At 45.6% G+C, this 19,651-nt stretch overlaps 1 protein-coding gene across 2 annotated transcripts in view; it reads right to left on the reverse strand.

The window, feature by feature from the left end:
* tbxas1 (thromboxane A synthase 1 (platelet)) overlaps positions 1-19,252 on the reverse strand; it is a 315,721-nt gene extending 296,469 nt beyond the window's left edge. Inside the window, exon 1 of one of the 2 annotated variants that reach the window (XM_086008606.1) lies at positions 19,168-19,252. The gene's annotated coding sequence lies outside the window, so the exon portion shown is untranslated. Of the gene's footprint in view, positions 1-18,980; positions 19,072-19,167 lie in introns of those variants that run through there. The other variant, XM_086008607.1, reaches the window with a different exon arrangement.
* Positions 19,253-19,651: the final 399 nt, after the last annotated feature.

The following is a 19,651-nucleotide window of genomic DNA, read 5'->3' on the forward strand; positions in this document are numbered from 1 at the left end:
AAGCGCGGGAGGCGCCATTTTTTCTCGGCAGGGAAGAAAGGAAAGCGCGGGAGGCGCCATTTTTTGATTTTCAGGATGCCTAAAACTGGCAATATTACTGCTTTCGATAGCGATATACAGGATTGGACCACATATGTGGGAAGAGTGGAGGTATATTGCACAGCGAATGAAGTAGAGGATGATAAAAAGGCATCGGTACTTCTAAATCTGATGAGCGCAAGGACATACGGGCTGTTACGAAACTTAATCACTCCAGCCAAACCGATGGACTAGAATTTTAAGGAGATTGTTGATACCCTACAGGAGCACTTAAACCCAACACCGCTGCTGATAGTGGAACGATTCAAATTCTTCAGGAGGAATCAGCACAAGAATGAAAGTAACGCTGATTACCTCACCGAATTAAGAAAGCTGTCAATGCACTGCCAATTCGGGGCAGGACTGGCAGATTCTCTACAAGACAAATTCGTCTGCGGTCTCCTAAGTGAAGGAACACAGAAAAGGCTACTTTCTGAGAAAGATTTGACACTGGACAAGGCCTTCAGTGTGGCTGTATTATACGAAGCAGCAGCAAGAGGAGCTGCAGAGATACAGCAAAAGCCACAGGACTTCGGCACCCATGAAATGACACGGGGTTTCGAGAGATGTTATCGCTGCGGCAGATCCACCCATGACCAGAGGGACTGCTGGTTCAAGGACAAAGCATGCAGGCAATGCGGAAAGATGGGACACATTGCACGTGTATGCCGATCTGGAAACAGAAAATCCACTGACAGAAAAAAAATCAATAAGGAAAAGTACAGAAAGGTACAAATGATGACGGACAGTAGCTTCGAAGACCAGAAGAGCGATAGTGACTCCGGAAACAAGAGACTAAGCTGTCTCAAATTACATAATGTAATTGCCAAAGAAGATTACCACACCATTTGGGTTACCCTCACGATAGCGGGGTCCCCAGTTAAAATGGAGCTAGATACAGGATCAGCTCTGACCGTCATAAGTCGACGGGATTACGAGCGGCTATTTCCGCATATACCTTTGAAAGACACATCCATTATCTTGAAGACATATACGGGGCAGAAAGTATAACCCAGAGGGAAAATAAGGGTGCCTGTTGTATATAACGGCAAAGAAATATAGAAGTTGTATTTATACGTTCTGCAAGATGGTGGTCCACCGCTGTTGGGACGTGAATGGATCAGGAAGATACGTTTAGACTGGCACTCCATTCAGGCACTGACGGTGACCAGTAAGAAAAAAAATGATGACGTCATACCTGAACGATTAAAAGACATCTTGGCTAACGCCAAAGAAGTGTTTCAACAGGAACTAGGAACCTTGAAAGGCGTCACCGCCTCAATAAAAGTGGAAGATGCGGCAATTCCCAAGTTTTTTAAGGCAAGGCCGGTGTCATACGCAATTCGTCCAGCAGTCGAGGCAGAGCTGGGGAATTTGGAAAAGGCAGGCATGTTATCCAAGGTAGATTGGAGCGAGTGGGCAACAACCATCGTCCCAGTCATGAAGAAAACGTTGAATAATGATAAATCTGAAGAAGAGAGAAAAATTCGCATCTGTGGGGACTTCAAGGTGACTGTAAACCCGGTCCTTCACACGGTACAGTATCCTCTTCAGAGGATAGAAGATATTTTCGCCTCACTATCCGGAGGGAAACGTTTCACCAAAATTGACTTGGCACAGGCATATCTGCAGATGGAGGTTGAGGAGGCCTCTAAAAAGTATCTCACGATAAACACACACAAAGGCCTGTACCAGTACAATCGACTGGTTTTCGGAGTAGCATCAGCTCCAGCTATCTGGCAAAGAGCTATGGAGCAAGTCCTGCAAGGGATTCCGGGGACTCAATGCTACCTAGACGACATCCTTGTAACAGGAGAAAATGACAACGAGCACCTTGCCAATTTGGAGCAGGTGCTCACTAGGCTGAGAGAACGGGGCCTACGAGCAAATCGCCCCAAGTGCGAATTTTTCCAGAAACAAATATCATATTGTGGCCATATAATTAACGAAGAAGGGTTGCATAAGTCACCTGAAAAAATTGAAGCGGTCATAAAAGCCCCAACACCTGAAAATGTCTCACAATTAAGGTCGTTCCTGGGATTGATAAATTACTATCATAAATTTTTACCGAACTTGTCAACTGTTCTGCACCCTCTTAACGCACTGCTACAAACGGGAGTAATTTGGAAATGGAGCGAAGACTGTAAACATGCCTTCCATAAATGCAAAGGCTTGATCACGTCCAAGGAAGTGTTGGCTCATTACAACCCATCACTGCCAATCAGACTGGCGTGCGATGCATCCCCTTACGGCGTAGGAGCGGTATTATCGCATAGATTCCCTGATGGCTCGGAGCGGCCGATAGCTTTTGCGTCACGCTCATTGAACTCAGCTGAGCGTAACTATGCCCAGATCGACAGGGAAGCACTCAGCCTGGTATGGGGAGTGAAGAAATTCAACCATTACCTACACGGACAAAAATTTACCTTGTTGACTGACCATCAACCCCTTGTCTCCATATTCAACCCTAAAAAGGGCGTTCCCATTATGACAGCGCAAAGGCTACAGAGGTGGTCCCTTTTCCTAGGGGCACACCAATATGACATAGAATACAAAGGATCAAAACAGCATGGGAATGCTGACGGTTTATCGCACCTACCGTTGCCAACGGTAGAAGAGGCACCTACAGTGGACCCAGTGGAGATGTTCCACTCTACCATAGTGGAATGTCTACTAGCAACAAATTCTACCATTGAAAAGGAAACGAGAAATGACCCGACTCTCTCACGAGTCTACGATTTAACGGTGAAGGGATGGCCAGCACATGGCGAACCACTGTTGCCAGCATTCTCGCAAAGAAGAGAACAGCTGTCAGTGTGCCGAGGAACCTTGATGTGTGGATCCAGAGTGGTGATTCCACCCAAACTCCAGGATAAAGTGCTAAAGGAGCTTCACGAGGGGCATCTGGGTGGAGTGAAAATGAAGAACCTAGCCAGGGCGTTTGTATGGTGGCCAGGTATCGATGGAGACATCGAAGAAATGACCAAGAGCTGTCTAGGATGCCAGAAGGTCCAAAACGCCCCACCACAAGCCCCTCTACATCCATGGGAGTGGCCCTCATCTCCATGGCAAAGGGTACATATCGACTTTGCTGGTCCATTTATGGACTCAATGTTCTTAATCGCGGTTGATGCACACTCCAAGTGGCCGGAGGTAATAAAGATGTCCTCCACCACCACGGAAAAAACCATCACAGTATTAAGGACCATATTTGCCAGGAATGGGCTGCCTGAACAGATCTGTTCTGATAATGGACCGCAATTTGTGTCCGAAGAATACAGGAAGTTCTTAAAAAACAATGGGGTTAAGCACTACACGTCCGCCCCATACCATCCCGCCACCAATGGATTAGCTGAAAGGTTTGTCCAGACGTTCAAGAAGGCCATAAAGGCCATGGGTAATGAAGACATAAATCTACAACATAAGGTAGATAACTTCTTGTTTGCGTACAGGAATGCAACACATGTGGTTACAAACCAAACTCCCGCCATGATGTTTTTCAATAGAAGACTAAGATGCCGGCTGGATTTGATCAAGCCAAACATCAGAAGGGACGTAGAGAACCGGCAATTTCAAGGCATGAATGAAAGGCCAACTAGAACCTTCCAGATAGGTCAACAAGTTTTGGCCCGGGACTACCGTACCGAGAAATGGCAGCCTGGAACTATTTGCACACGACTAGGACCGCTGATGTATACCGTAGACATTGGAGAAAGCATAATAAGGTGCCATGCTGACCAGATCATAGAGTCATCCGAAAAGGGACAACCTACACCACAACTCTATACGCCTAATGATGAAGCAGAGATACCCATAGTATCTACCTCCGATCCGGTGATACTGGAACCAGATGAACCCGACACTGGCATTCAAGCCGAATCGACCTTGCCAAAAGAACCTACTACACCACCGAGGCGTTATCCGGACCGAGTCAGGAAGCCTCCAGAGAGACCGACTTATAATTGATTAACTGCAGCAAATGTGTAGGTTATTATTCTTGTAAACATGTTAATTAATGATTACTTAAAATGTTATGTACTAATTATCTAAAAGGGGAGGAATTGTAGTGTATGTACCTTTAAGAGCCCCTGTGTACTGTAATACCGGTAGTGACCACTCTGGTATATAAGCCTGTATAGTGTCTTGTATCTTTTAGTTCACCTCCAGACTTTGTTCAGTAAACACCTGTTAAACCAACTCCTGCATTCCGTGTCTCCATTAACACACGGATACAACACCTTCAAGCCTACTTCTTTGACCAAGCTTTTGGTTACCCCTCCTAATGTCTCTTTCTTCAGCTTGTTGTCAATTTTTGCGTCATTACACTCCTGTGAAGTGCCTTGGGGCGTTTTACTAATTTAAAGGTGCTATATAACTGCAAGTTGTTGTTGTTGGACAAGTCATCCAAAGATTCTCTTGTACAACTCCTGGCAGCCTTATCTCCGTCCTAGGAACGGAAACACGAAGCAACAAGGGTATATTATATGGAATGCAAAACGCACCACTGGCATTTCAGCCATTTTGTTTAGCTTTTATCCCCCTGGGTTTTTGGAGGACCAGGATTATCTTATATAGAATTACACGGAATTTACAGCACAGAAACAGACCATTCGGCCCAACCGATTTATGCCGGTGTTTAAGCTCCACACGAGCCTCCTTTTTAAAAAAAAAATCATTCTCGGGATGTGGGCGATGCTGGCAAGGCCAGAATTTATTGTCCATCCATGGTTGCACTGGAGAAGGTGATGGTGAGCTGCCTTCTTGAACCATTGCATTCAATGTGGTAAAAGTACTCCCATAGTGTTGTTAAGTAGAGAGTTCCAGGATTTTGACCCAGAGTTGATGAAGGGATGCCGATATATGGCCAAGTCAGGATGGTATGTGACTTGGAGGGGAACTTGGAGGTGGTGGTGGTGGTGGCTGCTGCCCTTGTCCTTCTAATCAGGAAGGGGAAAATAGAATACGAAAGTAAACTTGCAGCAAACATAAAGACAGACTGCAAAAGCTTTTATCGGTATATCAGGAGGAAAAGACTGGTAAAATCCCAAGTCGGTCCCTTGCAGTCCGATTCGGGAGAATATATAATGGAGAATAAGGAAATGGCAGACCAATTAAACTCATACTTTGGTTCTGTATTCACAAAGGAGGACACAAATAACCTCCCAGGAATATCGGCAAACATAGGGACTAATGAGAGGGAGGAGCTGACAGAAATTAGTATCTCTAGGGATATGGTGTTGGGTAAGTTGAGGGGACTGAAGGCCGACAAATCCCCGGGGCCTGATAAACTACATCCTAGGGTACTTAAGGAGGTGGCCCTGGAGATAGCAGATGCTCTAAGGATCATCTTCCGGAACTCCATTGACTCGGGAACAGTACCCGTGGATTGGAGGGTAGCTAATGTTACCCCAATATTTAAAAAGGGGGGTAGAGAGAAAGCAGGGAATTATAGACCAGTAAGCCTTACATCGGTTGTGGGCAAAATGCTAGAGTCCATTATTAAGGATAAAATAGCGGAGCACTTGACAAATGGGGAAAGGATCGGACAGAGTCAACATGGATTTACAAAGGGTAAATCGTGTTTGACTAATCTGCTGGAATTTTTTGAGGAAGTAACTGGTAAAATAGATGGGGGAGAGCCAGTGGATGTGGTGTACCTTGACTTCCAGAAAGCCTTCGATAAGGTTCCACACAAAAGATTATCATGCAAAATTAAGGCTCATGGGATTGGGGGCAAAGTATTAACGTGGATAGAGAACTGGCTGGCGGATAGAAAACAGAGAGTTGGAATAAACGGCTCGTTTTCGGAGTGGCAGGCAGTGACCAGCGGGGTGCCGCAAGGATCTGTCCTGGGACCCCAGCTGTTCACAATATATATAAATGATCTGGATCAGGGAATTGGATGCAATATTTCCAAATTCGCTGACGACACTAAACTAGGAGGAGGGGTGGGCTCTGATGAGGATGTCAGGAGGCTACAGTGCGATTTGGACAGGTTGGGGGAATGGGCGGATACGTGGCAGATGCACTATAATGTGGATAAATGCGAGGTTATCCACTTTGGGGGTAAAAACAGGAGGGTAGATTATTATCTAAATGGCAATAGATTGGGAGATGGGGAAGTGCAGAGGGACCTGGGTGTTCTTGTGCACCAGTCACTGAAGGAGAGCATGCAGGTGCAACAGGCGATTAAGAAGGCAAATGGTATGTTGGCCTTCATATCAAGGGGGTTCGAGTATAGGAATAGGGATACCTTACTACAGCTGTACAAGGTGCTGGTGAGACCGCATCTGGAGTATTGTGTACAGTTTTGGTCGCCCCATCTGCGGAAGGATGTTCTTGCCATGGAAAGAGTGCAGCGGCGATTCATCAGGCTGATACCTGGAATGGCGGGAATGACCTACGAGGAGAGATTGAATAGTTTGGGCTTGTACTCACTGGAGTTTAGAAGATTGAGAGGGGATCTCATCGAAACATATAAAATTATGGCAGGCCTGGACAGGCTGAATTCAGAGAGAATGTTTCCAATGGCAGGGGAGCACAGAACCAGGGGCCACAGTCTAAAAATAGCGGGCAAATCATTTAAAACAGAGATGAGGAAGAATTTCTTCACTCAAAGAGTGGTGAGCCTGTGGAATTCCCTGCCACAGAGGGCTGTGAAGGCTAATTCAATAAATATTTTCAAGAGAGAATTGGATATATTTCTGAAGGCTAAGGGGATTAAGGGTTACGGAGAAAAGGCGGGGACGGGGTACTGAACTGGTAAGATCAGCTAAGATCTCAGACGAAGATCAGCCATGATCTCATTGAATGGCGGAGCAGGCTCGAAGGGCCGAATGGCCTACTCCTGTTCTTATCTCTATGTTTCTATGTTTCTAGGTGGTAGAGGTCGTGGGTTTGGGAGGTGCTTGGTGAGTTGTAGCAGTGCATCTTGTAGATGGTACACACTGCAGCCACACTGCACCGATGGTGGAGGGAGTGAATGTTTAAGGTGGTGGATGGGGCGTCGATTGAGCAAATGCTTTGTCCTGGATGGCGTCGAGCTTCTTGAGTGCTGATGGAGCTGCACTCATCCAGGCAAGTCGAGAGTATTCCATCACACTCCTGACTTATGCCTTGTAGGTAGTGGAAGGGCTTTGGGAAGTACCAGGAGATGAGTCACTCGTTGCAGAATGCCCAGCTTCTGAACTGCTCTTGTAGCCACACTATATATGCCAGTTAAGTTTCTGGTCAATGGTGACCCCCCCCCAGGATGTTGACGGTGGGGGATTCGATGATGGTAATGACATTGAATATCAAGGGGAGGTGGTTAGACTCTCTCTTGTTGGAGATGGTTATTGCCTGGCACTTGTGTGGTACAAATGTTACTTACCACTTATCAGCCATAGCGTGGATGCTGTCCAGGTCTTGCTGCATGCAGGCACGGACTGCTTCATTATCTGAGGAACTGCGAATGGAACTGAACACTACAATCATCCGCGAACATTCCCACTTCTGACCTTGCGATGGCAAGAAGGTCATTGATGAAGCAGCTGAAGGTGCTTGGGCCTAGGACATTGCCCTGAGGAACTCCTGCAGCGATGTACTGATTCATCAGCTGAGGGAGGGCGGTAGGTAGTAATCAGCAGGAGGTTTCCTTTGCCCATGTTTGACCTGATGCCATGAGGCGTTGGCTGATAGGTACGATTCTGTGAATATGACTATGTCAGGGTGTTACTTGAATAGTCTGTGGGACAGGTCTCCTAACTTTGGTATCAGTCCCCAGACATTAGTGAGGAGGACTTTGCAGGGTGGGTGTGCCTTTGCCGGGTCCAAATCCAATGCCTAGGTTGAAGCCAAGTGGACCGTCTGATTTAATCCTTATTATACTTCTTTGTAGCGGTTTGATACAGTTAAGTTGTTAGGCCATTTCAGAGGGCAGTTAAGAGTCAACCACATTGGGTCTGTGGTCACATATAGGACAGAGCAGGTAAGGTTTCCTTCTCTAAAATAAACAGTGAACCAGCTGGGTTTTTACAACAATCTGATAGCTTCACAGTCACTGTTACTAGCTTTTTATTCCAGATTTATTTAACTTTTTTTTAAAATCAGAATTCAAATTCATAAACTGGCATGATGAGATTTGAACACATCTCCGCATTACTACGATAGCAAAATACTGCAGATGTTGGAAATCCGAATTACTAGCCCAGTAACGTAAGCTTTACCCTACCGTGGCCATTAGGTGACTGAAAAGTGGTAGATGATTGTTAAGTAAATATACACATGATGAAGTACATTTACAACAACAACAGCTTGTATTTGTATAACGCCTTTAACACAGTATAACCTCCGAAGGCACCTCACAGGAGCGTAATCAGGCAAAAGAAAACTGACACCAAGCCAAGGAAGGAGACATTAGGACAGGTGACCAGCAATGTTCCCTTTAATATTTTTTGGATGCATGGCCCCTTTAAGGGGCTGCACGGCCCATTCAAAATACAATTTTCCTATTTAAAAGCCAGTGAGCTGGCTGCGCAGGAGCTGCAGTATGCTGTGTGGCCACGCAGCTTAAAGGAAACACTGGTGACCAGAACTGAGAGAGAAAGGTGTTATTCTACTATAATTAGTGCATGTGGATAAAACAGTGTTACCATAGCCACACCTGTGGTTAGTCAGCAATTTCTATTGGACAATACTACAGAGGTCACTCAATAGTGATCAAAAGCAAGAACCCGGGCTACTCTCCTCCCCCTGCCCTCCCTTCTTCATCTTGGGTAATGTGCACTGTTAATTCATCATTGGCCAGCAATTACAACATGGGACATCCTGGTGTGTACAGTGCACAACAGGGGTGACTGACTCAGTACACCATCAGGAGAGGTTGCTGAAGATAATTCTATTTGATTCACCCTTTGAATCACCTCACTTTAAAATGTACCATTTTATACAGCATGGATGTATCCAGGCTCGACACTTAATTCCACAGCCACTCCACTTCAAGTATGCAGTTTCCTAAAAACAAACTTTTCCCCAGTCATCACTAATTTCTGTTAATTGTATATTATACAGCACAGGGGGAGGCTATTCAGCCCATCGTGCCGGCTCTTTGAAAGAGCTATCCACTTGGTCCCACTCCCCTGTACTTTCCCAATAGCACTGCAAATGTTTCCCCTTCAAGTATATCTGCAATTCCCTTTTGAAAGTTACTATTGAATCTGCTTCCACCACCCTTTCAGGCCGTGCATTCCAGATCAGAACAATTTGCTGCGTAATGAACCACTTTATCTTTTGTGTGTTGAGTTATATTGCATTCCATTTCTGTCACTCTTATGATATTCACCATTCATTTAATGTTAAAAGTTCAACGCACTGATGCTTAGAATAGGACCCTGGAGGCTGTTTGCAGCCCACCTCTCCTTCACCTGCTGCTCCTGGTAGACTCACTGTTCCACGTGCCTCTGGGCTTCTATTCACAGTCTGCCTGGCTTTGGGATGTTGGCACAGCTGGCATTCAAAGCTCTTCCCTCTCCTTTCCATGTTCTCCAGCAGTGGAATAATAAGAGGAAGCTTGTTTAATCCAGCTTCAATACAGCATTTAAAAGGGTTTTTTGTTTCAAATCAATTTGGAGCAATTTAATAAAACCATTGATCCCTCTCTTCCTGTGGGAAATGTGCCTGGCCTACACTACAAAACTGCTCACAGTGACATACTGAAATCAGAAGTTCACTGTGTGGGGAATTCGCAGGTGCTGACCCGCATCTCATCACTGCCAATTGGGATTATAGACTTGGATGAAAAGTTAATGATCAGCACTGGTCTAGCTGGTACAAGGTTCGTCTTGTCCTGTTATAAATATCAAATAGCCTTTTCCATAATTAATGATGTTATATTGGCTCAGATTTTGCTGGAGCAGGACATCTGGCTACATGCCCTGGTAGTTGGACTTTTTTCCCTTCCCTTACCCTTCGGCTCGAAAAAGATTTGCCCTGCAACTTGCTGGAAGTTTATAACAGCCCCGGTGAAGGCAGTGGGGCATGTAGGACCTTAGTGAACGATGGGACCAACAGTCCATCTCCTTAACCACAGAGATTCAAAGACTGAGGGAAAAAACAGGGGAACAACGGAGAAGGAAATAGAGTGAATTAGAGTCAAATCATCCAGCAATTGTCTCCAGTATCTCTTCCTCGCCAGAAGTTGCTGGACAAGCGCCATTAAATTTGCTGTTATTTTGGCAGCAAAATCTGGGCCAATGTATTATTTTATCAGGGAGAGGCAAGGAATTTATTTATTAAGCAAAATTACTTCCTAAATTATTAAAGTATTGCTCAGTGGTAGCACTCACCTGAGTTAGAAGGTTGTGGGCTCAAGCTCCACTCCAGAGACCTGAATCTAGGCTGACCACTTCTGTACAGTGCTGAGGGAGTGCGGCACTGTCAGAGATGCCGTCTTTCAAATGAGACATTAAACCGAGGCCACATCTGCCCTTTCAGATCCCACAACATTATTCAAAGAGATGCAGGGGTGTCCTAGCCTACATTCATTCTTCAACCAATACCAACAAAAAGAGATGACCTGGTCATTTGTTATTTGTGCGACATTGCTGCGTTCATATTGGCTTCCACATTCTCCTGTGTGACAACAGTAAGTACACATCAAAGGTACAATATTTTGGTCCGTAATGAGGATCTGACAGGCACTATATAAATGCAAGTTCTTTCTTTTCTTTCTAGATGTTCTCCTTTCCTTAAATGTCCACTATCCCCAGAAAGAAATGTGGGTTGAAAGAATTTTCTGTATTCTTTTGATGGCTTCAGGGAGATAAGCACCACCAAGTGTTGTAACTGAAGTCATACCATAAAGTTTCCAGTTCAATACAGTCTGTATTGAATTACATAGAATACACAGCACAGAAACAGGCCATTCAGCCCAACTAGTCTGTGCTCAACACGTGTCTCCTCCCATTTTATCTACCTCATCTCAGCCTTTCAGCATATCTTTCTATTCCCTTCTCTCTCATGGACTCATCTACAGGAAACTTTGTGATATCCGGCACCGACGGGACCGAGCTGTTGCCGCCCCATCAAAACTGCCGGACAAACCAGCGCTAATGTTAAAACATATACAGAGCTTTTGAGCTCCGTATCTAGCAACAAACCCTGTTGCTTAGCAACAGCTTCTAAACAGTCGGCCGTAGCTTGCAAGCGTCTCTGTAGCTAAGCAACAGCTTTAGCTAGACCTTGCAGAGCCTGACTGGTGAAAAAAAAGCAACGAAAAGAAAAAAAACTTACTGAACCGACTCCTGAATTTTGCCGGTGGATCGAGCATTCCGGACAGTTAACCTCCGGATAAACCAAAGTTTCCTGTAGTTTCCTTTTGAAAGCATCTAAGCTATTTACCTCAACCACTAACCACTCTATGAGTAAAGAAATTTCTCCTTGTTATTGGATTTATTAGTGACTATCTTGTATTTATGGCCCCTAGTTTTGAATTCTCCCACAAGTGGAAACATTCTCTCAATAGCTACCCTGTCCAACCCATTCGTAATTTTAAAGACCTCCATCAGGTCACCGCTAAATCTTTGCTTTTCTAAAGAAAAAAGCCCCAACCTATTCAACCTTTCCCGATAGCTGTATTTTCTCAGTTCTGGTAGCATCCTTATAAATCTTTTTTTTTTTTGCACTTTCTCCAATGCGACATCCTTTTTATAGTATGAATGAAAACCACAACTGTGCGCAGTACTCTTAGTGGGGTCTGACCAGGGACCTATGCAAGTTTAACATAACTTCACTGCTTTTGAATTCTATACCCCTAGAAATAAATCCCAGTGCTTGGTTAGCATTTTTATTGCTTTGCTGACCTGCGATGCTGCTTTTAATGATTTGTTCACCTGGATCCCTAGATCCCTTTGCTCTTCTACCCCGTTCAGCTTCTTATATTCTAAGGTGCAGGTGATGTTTCTATTTTTCCTACCAAAGTGCATCACCTCGCATTTATCTACAGGTATTTTGAAGTTCATTTGCCACTTAACTGCCCAGCCTGCAAGTTTTCTAATGGTGTCTTTATTATGTTGCATTCTTCCTCAGTGTTAGCTACACCCCCTAGTTTGGTATCATATTTAACTTGTTCCCAAGTCCAAATCATTAATGTAATTTATGGCTAACAGTGGTCCCAGCACTGATCCTTGTAGAACACCGCTTTCTACCTTCCTCCAATCTGAAAAACTACCCGTTGCCCCTAATCTCTGCTTTCTATATTTTAGCCAATTGCTATCCATTCAGCTACTTTTCCCCTGGCTCCACATATCCTAACCTTTGTCATGAGCCTACCGTGTGGTACCTTAGCAAAAGCCTTTTGAAAATCCAAGTATATGACATTAACTGCATTACCCTTGTCTACTCTTTCCGTTACCGCTTCAAAGAATTCTATCAGGTTGGTTAAGCATGACTTAGTCTTTCGGAATCCATGCTGACTATCTTTTATTATATTTTGTCTCTAGATGCTCTTCTATCCATTCTTTTAGTGTAGATTTCAGCATCTTTCCCATCACTGACATTAAGCTGACTGGTCTATAGTTCCCAGGTTTTGTTCTATCTGCCTTTTTGTATATAGGAGCAACATTAGCTGTCGCCAATCCGCTATCTCCTCCCTAGTTTCCTTGAGTATGCGTGGGTGCATACCATCCGGACCTGGGGTTTTATCCTCTTTTAGTTCTGCTGGTTTGTCAATTATTTTCTCCCTTTCTATCCCAACTATATTAATATTCTTTTTAAGCTCATCCTCTGGTAAAGTGCCTATTTCATTATTTTCTTTTGTAAAAACCGAGGCGAAGTGGTTATTCAATACTTCTACCATTTCCGTCATTACCTGCGAGTTTATCTTGCTCATCCTTTAATGGCCCTACCGCTAAATTTTCCTTTTGTTATTTATGTCTATATTTTTATATTATTACTAATATATTACTACATACTACTAATTCAAGATGGCTCCTGGACTGGCAGCTCCCTAGGGAGCTCTTTGCTGTGCAATTCTCCTTGATTATCCAGTACCATCCTTTGCCCTTTCTTTCACTGTTTAAGTTCCCCTAGCTCTAATAGTGGGTGCATTTCAGTCCTAACTGCAAGTTCAAAGTTACCTGGGCCCACTGCACATGCCCCGACCATACCTGCTCTTTGTTTTCATCAGTGAGCAATGGATCTTTGCTCAAATTGGGCTTTGGATTACGCTTCTCCACTGGACTACATTGTAAGACTCAGCTGCTGCGTCTCTGATCTGCTATTCAGTTGCTTAAGTTTTACAATAACTTTGTCTAGCCTACAGCCCATCACCCTGCTGTTATTGCTGAGCCTGTGACTGGCCTACTGGTCATACTTACTTTTCATCTTCAGCTACAGTGTGGTTCCTGGCCAGGAATCCACTCTCCTGGGCCATAGCCCATCTCTCTGTCACTTCTGGATCTTATGCTGACCTTCAACTTTGCTGCCATTTTTCTGACCCCCGATCGATCATACTTCCTGGCTCTTCATTCCCACAGAAATTCCTCCAGCAGTCCGTCCTCCGATACTCTACCCTTCAAACAGCTTCTGGATCACTCGTTCTCCACACCTGTCGCCAAACCTGGACATCAGTTCGTCGATGCTCCATGCTGACTCCACCAGACCTACTTCAACTTTATCCCACCACGGGACCTCTGACTTTAACTCTGGACTTACTCCTATTGTCTCTTCTCTATTCTCCATTTATTACATAGAAACATAGAGAAATAGGAGCAGGAGTAGGCCATTCGGCCCTTCAAGCCTGCTCCACCATTCAATATGATCACGGCTGATCCTCTATCTCAATATGTACCATATTCCCGCTCTCTCCCCATACCCCTTGATGCCTTTTGTGTCTAGAAATCTATCTATCTCCTTCTTAAATATATTCAGTGATTTGGCCTCCACAGCCTTCTGTGGTAGAGAATTCTACATGTTCACCACCCTCTGAGTGAAGACATTTCTCCTCATCTCAGTCCTAAATGTCCTACCCCATATCCCGAGACTGACCCCTCGTTCTAGACCCCCCCCAGCCAGGGGAAACATCCTCCCTGCATCCAGTCTGTCTAGCCCTGTCAGAATTTTATACGTTTCAATGAGATCCCCTCTCATTCTTCTAAACTCTAGTGAATACAGGCCTAGTCGACCCAATCTCTCCTCATACGACAGTCCTGCCATCCCAGGAATCAGTCTGGTGAACCTTCGCTGCACTCCCTCTATGGCAAGTTTATCCTTTCTTAAGTAAGGAGACCAAAACTGCACACAGTACTCCAGGTGTGGTCTCACCAAGGCCCTGTACAACTGTAGTAAGACATCCTTGCTCCTGTACTCAAATCCTCTTGCAATGAAGGCAAACATACCATTTGCCTTCCTAACTGCTTGCTGCACCTGTATGTTTGCTTTCAGTGACTGGTGTACAAGGACACCCAGGTCCCTTTGTACATCAACATTTCCCAATCTATCACCATTTAAATAATACTCTACCTTTCTGTTTTCCCTACTGAAGTCGATAACTTCACATTTATCCACATTATACTGCATCTGCCCTGTATTTGCCCACTCACTCAACTTGTCTAAATCGCCTTGAAGCCTCTTTGCATCCTCCTCACAACTCACAATCCCACCTAGTTTCATGTCGTCAGCAAACTTGGAAATATTACATTTGGTTCCCTCATCCAAATCATTGATATATATTGTGAATAGCTGGGGCCCAAGCACTGATCCCTGCGGTACCCCACTAGTCACCGTCTGCAACCCCGAAAAAGACCCATTTATTCCTACTCTCTGTTTCCTGTCTGTTAACCAATTTTCAATCCATGCCAGTATATTACCCCCAATCCCATGTGCTTTAATTTTGCACACTTACCTCTTCTGTGGGGCTTTATCAAAGGCCTTCTGAAAATCCAAATACACCACATCCACTGGTTCTCCCTTACCTATTCTACCAGTTACATCCTCAAAAAACACGATTTCCCTTTCATAAATACATGTTGACTTTGTCTAATCCCATTGATATTTTCTAAGTGTCCTGTTATCACATCCTTTATAATAGACTCCAGCATTTTCCCTACTACTGATGTTAGGCTAACAGGCCTGTAGTTCCCCGTTTTCTCTCTCCCTCCTTATTTAAATAGTGGGGGTTACATTTGCCACCCTCCAATCTGCAGGAACTGTTCCATAATCTATAGAATTTTGGAAGATGACAACCAATGCATCCACTATTTCCATGGCTACCTCTTTTAGTACTCTGGGAAGCAGATTATCAGGCCCTGGGGATTTATCAGCTTTCAGACCCATTAATTTCTCCAGCACTATTTTTTTTACTAATACTAATTTCCTTTAATTCCTCCTTCTCACTAGACCCTTGGTTCCCTCGCATTTCTGGGAAGTTATTTGTGTCCTCTTCCGTGAAGACAGGACCAAAGTATTTGTTTAATTGCTCTGCCATTTCCTTGTTCCCCATTATAAATTCTCCTGTTTCTGACTGTAAGGGACCTACATTTGTCTTCACCAATCTTTTTCTTTTTACATACTTGTAGAAGCTTTAACAATCCGCTTTTATGTTCCTTACAAGTTTACTCTCATACTCTATTTTTCCCCTCTTAATCAATCTCTTGGTCCTTTTTTGCTGAACTCTAAACTGCTCCCAATCCTCAGGCTTGCTACTTTTTCTGGCAACTTTATATGACTCCTCTTTGGATCTAATAATATCCTTAATTTCTCCTTAATTACCAGGACATATTTATCCTAATCTTGCTATGTAATCATGCCTATGTAACTTGAGTTTCTGTGTCCATTTGCGTGCACGTTTTGGCTGCCACTCCAGATCTGAGCCCATCACTTCTATTTCCCCTTTCTTCCCTCTTTTCTCATTACCCCTCCTAGGCCCCTCTCTCCTGTTGTCATGCCTCCTTTCATTTCTCCCCCCTCAGGCACTCCGCCCTTCCAAATCCCGATCCCAACCCTTCAGCATTCTTAGATGATCTTATTCTCCTGCCGCCATCCCAGGCTTCACTCTCTCTTAGATAAGCCTACAGCTTCATTCTGTGCCTCACTTGGCTTCCTCCGAAGGGCACATCGAGGCACTCGTCGCTGCCTCCTTACGAGCAGCAATTCCGAATGCCCCATCCTACGACCTCATATCCCTTCCCACCCAGCGCGCCCGTGGGGACTTACCTTGCCAATCTCCTTCCCGTCCCACTCGCCCCTCCCAATGCTGACCCTGTAGACTCCACCAGTGGATCAACTATCACCGCCCCTCTCCACATCTCCCTCCAGGATGTCTGCTCTTTTGCGAACAAGATCCTTGCCATTCATGCGCTTATCGGGGATGATTGCATCAACATCATGGCCTTGAGGGAAACCTGGCTGAGGGATGATGACACCATCCCCCTAAATGAAGCCTGGCTATACCTTCCACCACTTGCCCCGCCTAAACCGTCATGGTGGCAGTGTGGCTCTCATCACCAAATTACACCGTGGTCTGTCCCCCTACTACTCTGGCACCTTCTCCTCCTTTGAGCATCTCACCTTGTTCCACCCCTTTCGTCTCTCATTTAAAATCCTTGTTTTCTACCACCCACCGAAGTACCACACCAAGTTGGTAGCACACTCGCCTCAGAGTCTAGAAGGTTGTGGGTTCAAGTCCCACTCCAGGGGCTTGAGCACATAAAGCTAGGCTGACACTCCAGTTCTGCGCTGAGGGAGTGTTGCGTCTTTTGGATGAGACGTTAAACTGAGGCCCCGTCTGCTCTCTCAGGTGGACGTAAAAGATCCCATGGCACTATTTCGAAGAGGAGCTGGAGAGTTCTCCCCAGTGTCCTGGCCAATATTTATCCCTCAATCAACATAAAACAGATTATCTGGTCATTATCACATTGCTGTTTGTGGCACAAATTGGCTGCCGTGTTTCCCACATTACAACAGTGACTACACTCCAAATAGTACTTCATTGGCTGTAAAGTCCAGTGATCGTGAAAGGCACTATATAAATGCAAGTCTTTCTTTTCTTTAAGTTTCTCACCAAGATATCTTCACTGCTTTCCTCCCTCAGCCTCTGCACCAAGCAACCTCTCATCCTCTGATTTCAACCTCCATCTCAACTCATCTGAGTTCACTGCCTTCCAATCCTCCCTTAATCGCTCCCTCAATATAAACCTCCCTATCCATATTCAGGCCACCTCCTCGACCTTGCCATCACGCATAGTCCCTCTACTCCCATCATATCAATTACAGATAAGGCCATCTTGATCACTTCCTTGTATCCCTCTCCACCCAAATTCCCCCTTCTTCCTCCCATCCCGACTTCCTTCTGTGTCCGCCCTGGAAAAAGCTCTCCACTAAGTCACACAACTGCACTCGCAAAATCCCAACTGTCTAGCCTTTGGCCCTCCATTCACCACAACATTTCTGCAGCTACCGATCTGCTCAAGCACTCCTTTGATGTCCTTGTTCCCATTAAAACCAGTACTCTTTCAAACCCTGGTCATTCCCCCTGGTACGGCCCTCATCTCCGTTCCCTTAAGCCCAAGGGATGCAGACGTGAACGTTTATGGTGGATAACTGGTTTAACCATTCATCGCCTGATCTGGCTGGACCACATAATGCACCATCGGGTCCTGCTCTCGTCTGCGAAAACTGTTCACTATTCCAAGGTCATCCTGGAATGCAGATAGCCTCCGGCTTCTTTTCTCTACTGCAAACAGTCTTCTTAAACCCCTCTCCCCTGTCTCCAGCACCCTCACCTCCAACAAGTGCGAGGAGCTCATGGACTTCTTTGTCACTAAGATTGAGACCATCCGTTCAGTGCCTCTGCCGCTTCCCTCCCTTACCCTAGCCCACCAGGCCTAACTTCCGCTAACGTTCCCCCCCTGCCCTAGCCCTGAACTCACATCTTTCTCTAGTTTCTCTCCAACCTCCCCTCATCCATGTCTTTGTTAGCTCTAGACTTGACTATTCCAATGCTCACCTGGCAAGCCTCCCATCTTCCACTCTACATAAACTTGAGCTCATTGAAAACTCTGCTGCCCATATCCTAAATTGCACCAAGTCCTATTCAACCATCACCCCTGTGCGCGCTGACCTACATTGGCTCCCAGTCCGGCAACGCCACGATTTTAAAATTTCTCAGCCTTGTTTTCAAATCCCTCCATGGCCTAGCCCTCTCCCTATCTCTGTAACTTCTTCCCGCCCGAGTACCCTCCAAAATCACTGCGCTTCTCCAATTCTGGCCGCATCCTCGATTTTATCACTCCACCATTGGCGGCTGTGCACCTAGTGGATTCACTGACATATTTATTCCTCCAGTTAGCAGACCTCAACCAGGAGAGTAGCAGAGGGTAAAAATTGAACCGAGATAAAAAGAGAACCTATATTTGTTACAGGAAATGGTCACGTCTTCAAGGTGTCTCAAAGAGTTTTACCACTTTTTAAGTGCAGATACTGTTGTTACATCAGCAACCAGTTGCACACAGCAAACAAATGAGATGCAGGATTTGGTTTTGGTTCAGGGCAGAATGTTGGTATAGACACTGGGATCTTTAACAGCCACCTGAACAGCCACTTCTTTTAAAGTCTCATCCCAAAGACAAATGTCGCTTAACAACTGGCCTCAGGGCCCCTGGGTGCACAGAGCTGGGCAAGGTCCGCCAGGGTCCCCCTTTGCCGATCACAAACTCGACAGCCCCAACAAATATGGCGCTGGTGTAGATGCCCCGTTAAGGGCAGAGTAGGGCTTGGCGGTGATGCCCACTGTGGCCGAATAGCCAGCCTCACCGCCCATGTTTCTGTGTAAAGCGCGGGAACCTCCATGAGATAGCTGAGCCCGAGAAACCTGATTGACCAGCCTGGGTCTGTGCCGTGAGGAGATAGGGAAATGAAGCACTCACCTGCTGGTATTGCCAACTGCACCTGTAGCCTAGCAACAAGGAAGTGCCCGCCCAGCCCCGGGGAGAGGAAGTCGCGGGAATAATGGGAGGAAGGCAATGTTTAATGACGAGGAGCGGCCTGCCGACCTACCTACCTCCCCTCCCGCCTTCTCCTGCCCCTCCAAACCAACCCCCTCACAGCGCTTACCTCAGTGCCGCGGCCTCATCCGCTCGCCTGAAGTGTTGACGTCGCCCTGCACGCAGGGCCCGCTGGGAGTTGTAGTCCGCCCGCCCCCAATTGCTCGCGCCGAATAAGCATAGGAGGGAGGGCAAGAGACTACAGCTCCCACAGGGCACTGCGCGCGGTCCATCACCGCCCAGGTACGGGCCCATGACAACATGACCAAGACATTTTAAACCCCCTGCAAACTGCCATCGGATATTAACTTGCCGAAAACTGCTATTAGGTATATTAAAACAAATTGCACAGAGGATGCTAGGCAGCATCTAAAAAAAAAGAAAACTTCACCTTTTTGGAGAGAGGTGTGAAATCCAGCCTGGAACCAAATACTAACAGAATTGTCAACAGAAAGGATTTAGTTAACGATTTATGGGGTTATTCTTGGGAATAGAAGCGGGTGGGGAACAGAGAAAAAGTCCATCCCTTCTCTTGGTGAATCACACTTGTTAAA

The sequence above is a fragment of the Somniosus microcephalus genome, chromosome 16 (genome assembly GCF_052327205.1).
Source record: "Somniosus microcephalus isolate GS21.2 chromosome 16, FLI_Smic_1.0, whole genome shotgun sequence".
Lineage (NCBI taxonomy): Eukaryota > Metazoa > Chordata > Chondrichthyes > Squaliformes > Somniosidae > Somniosus > Somniosus microcephalus.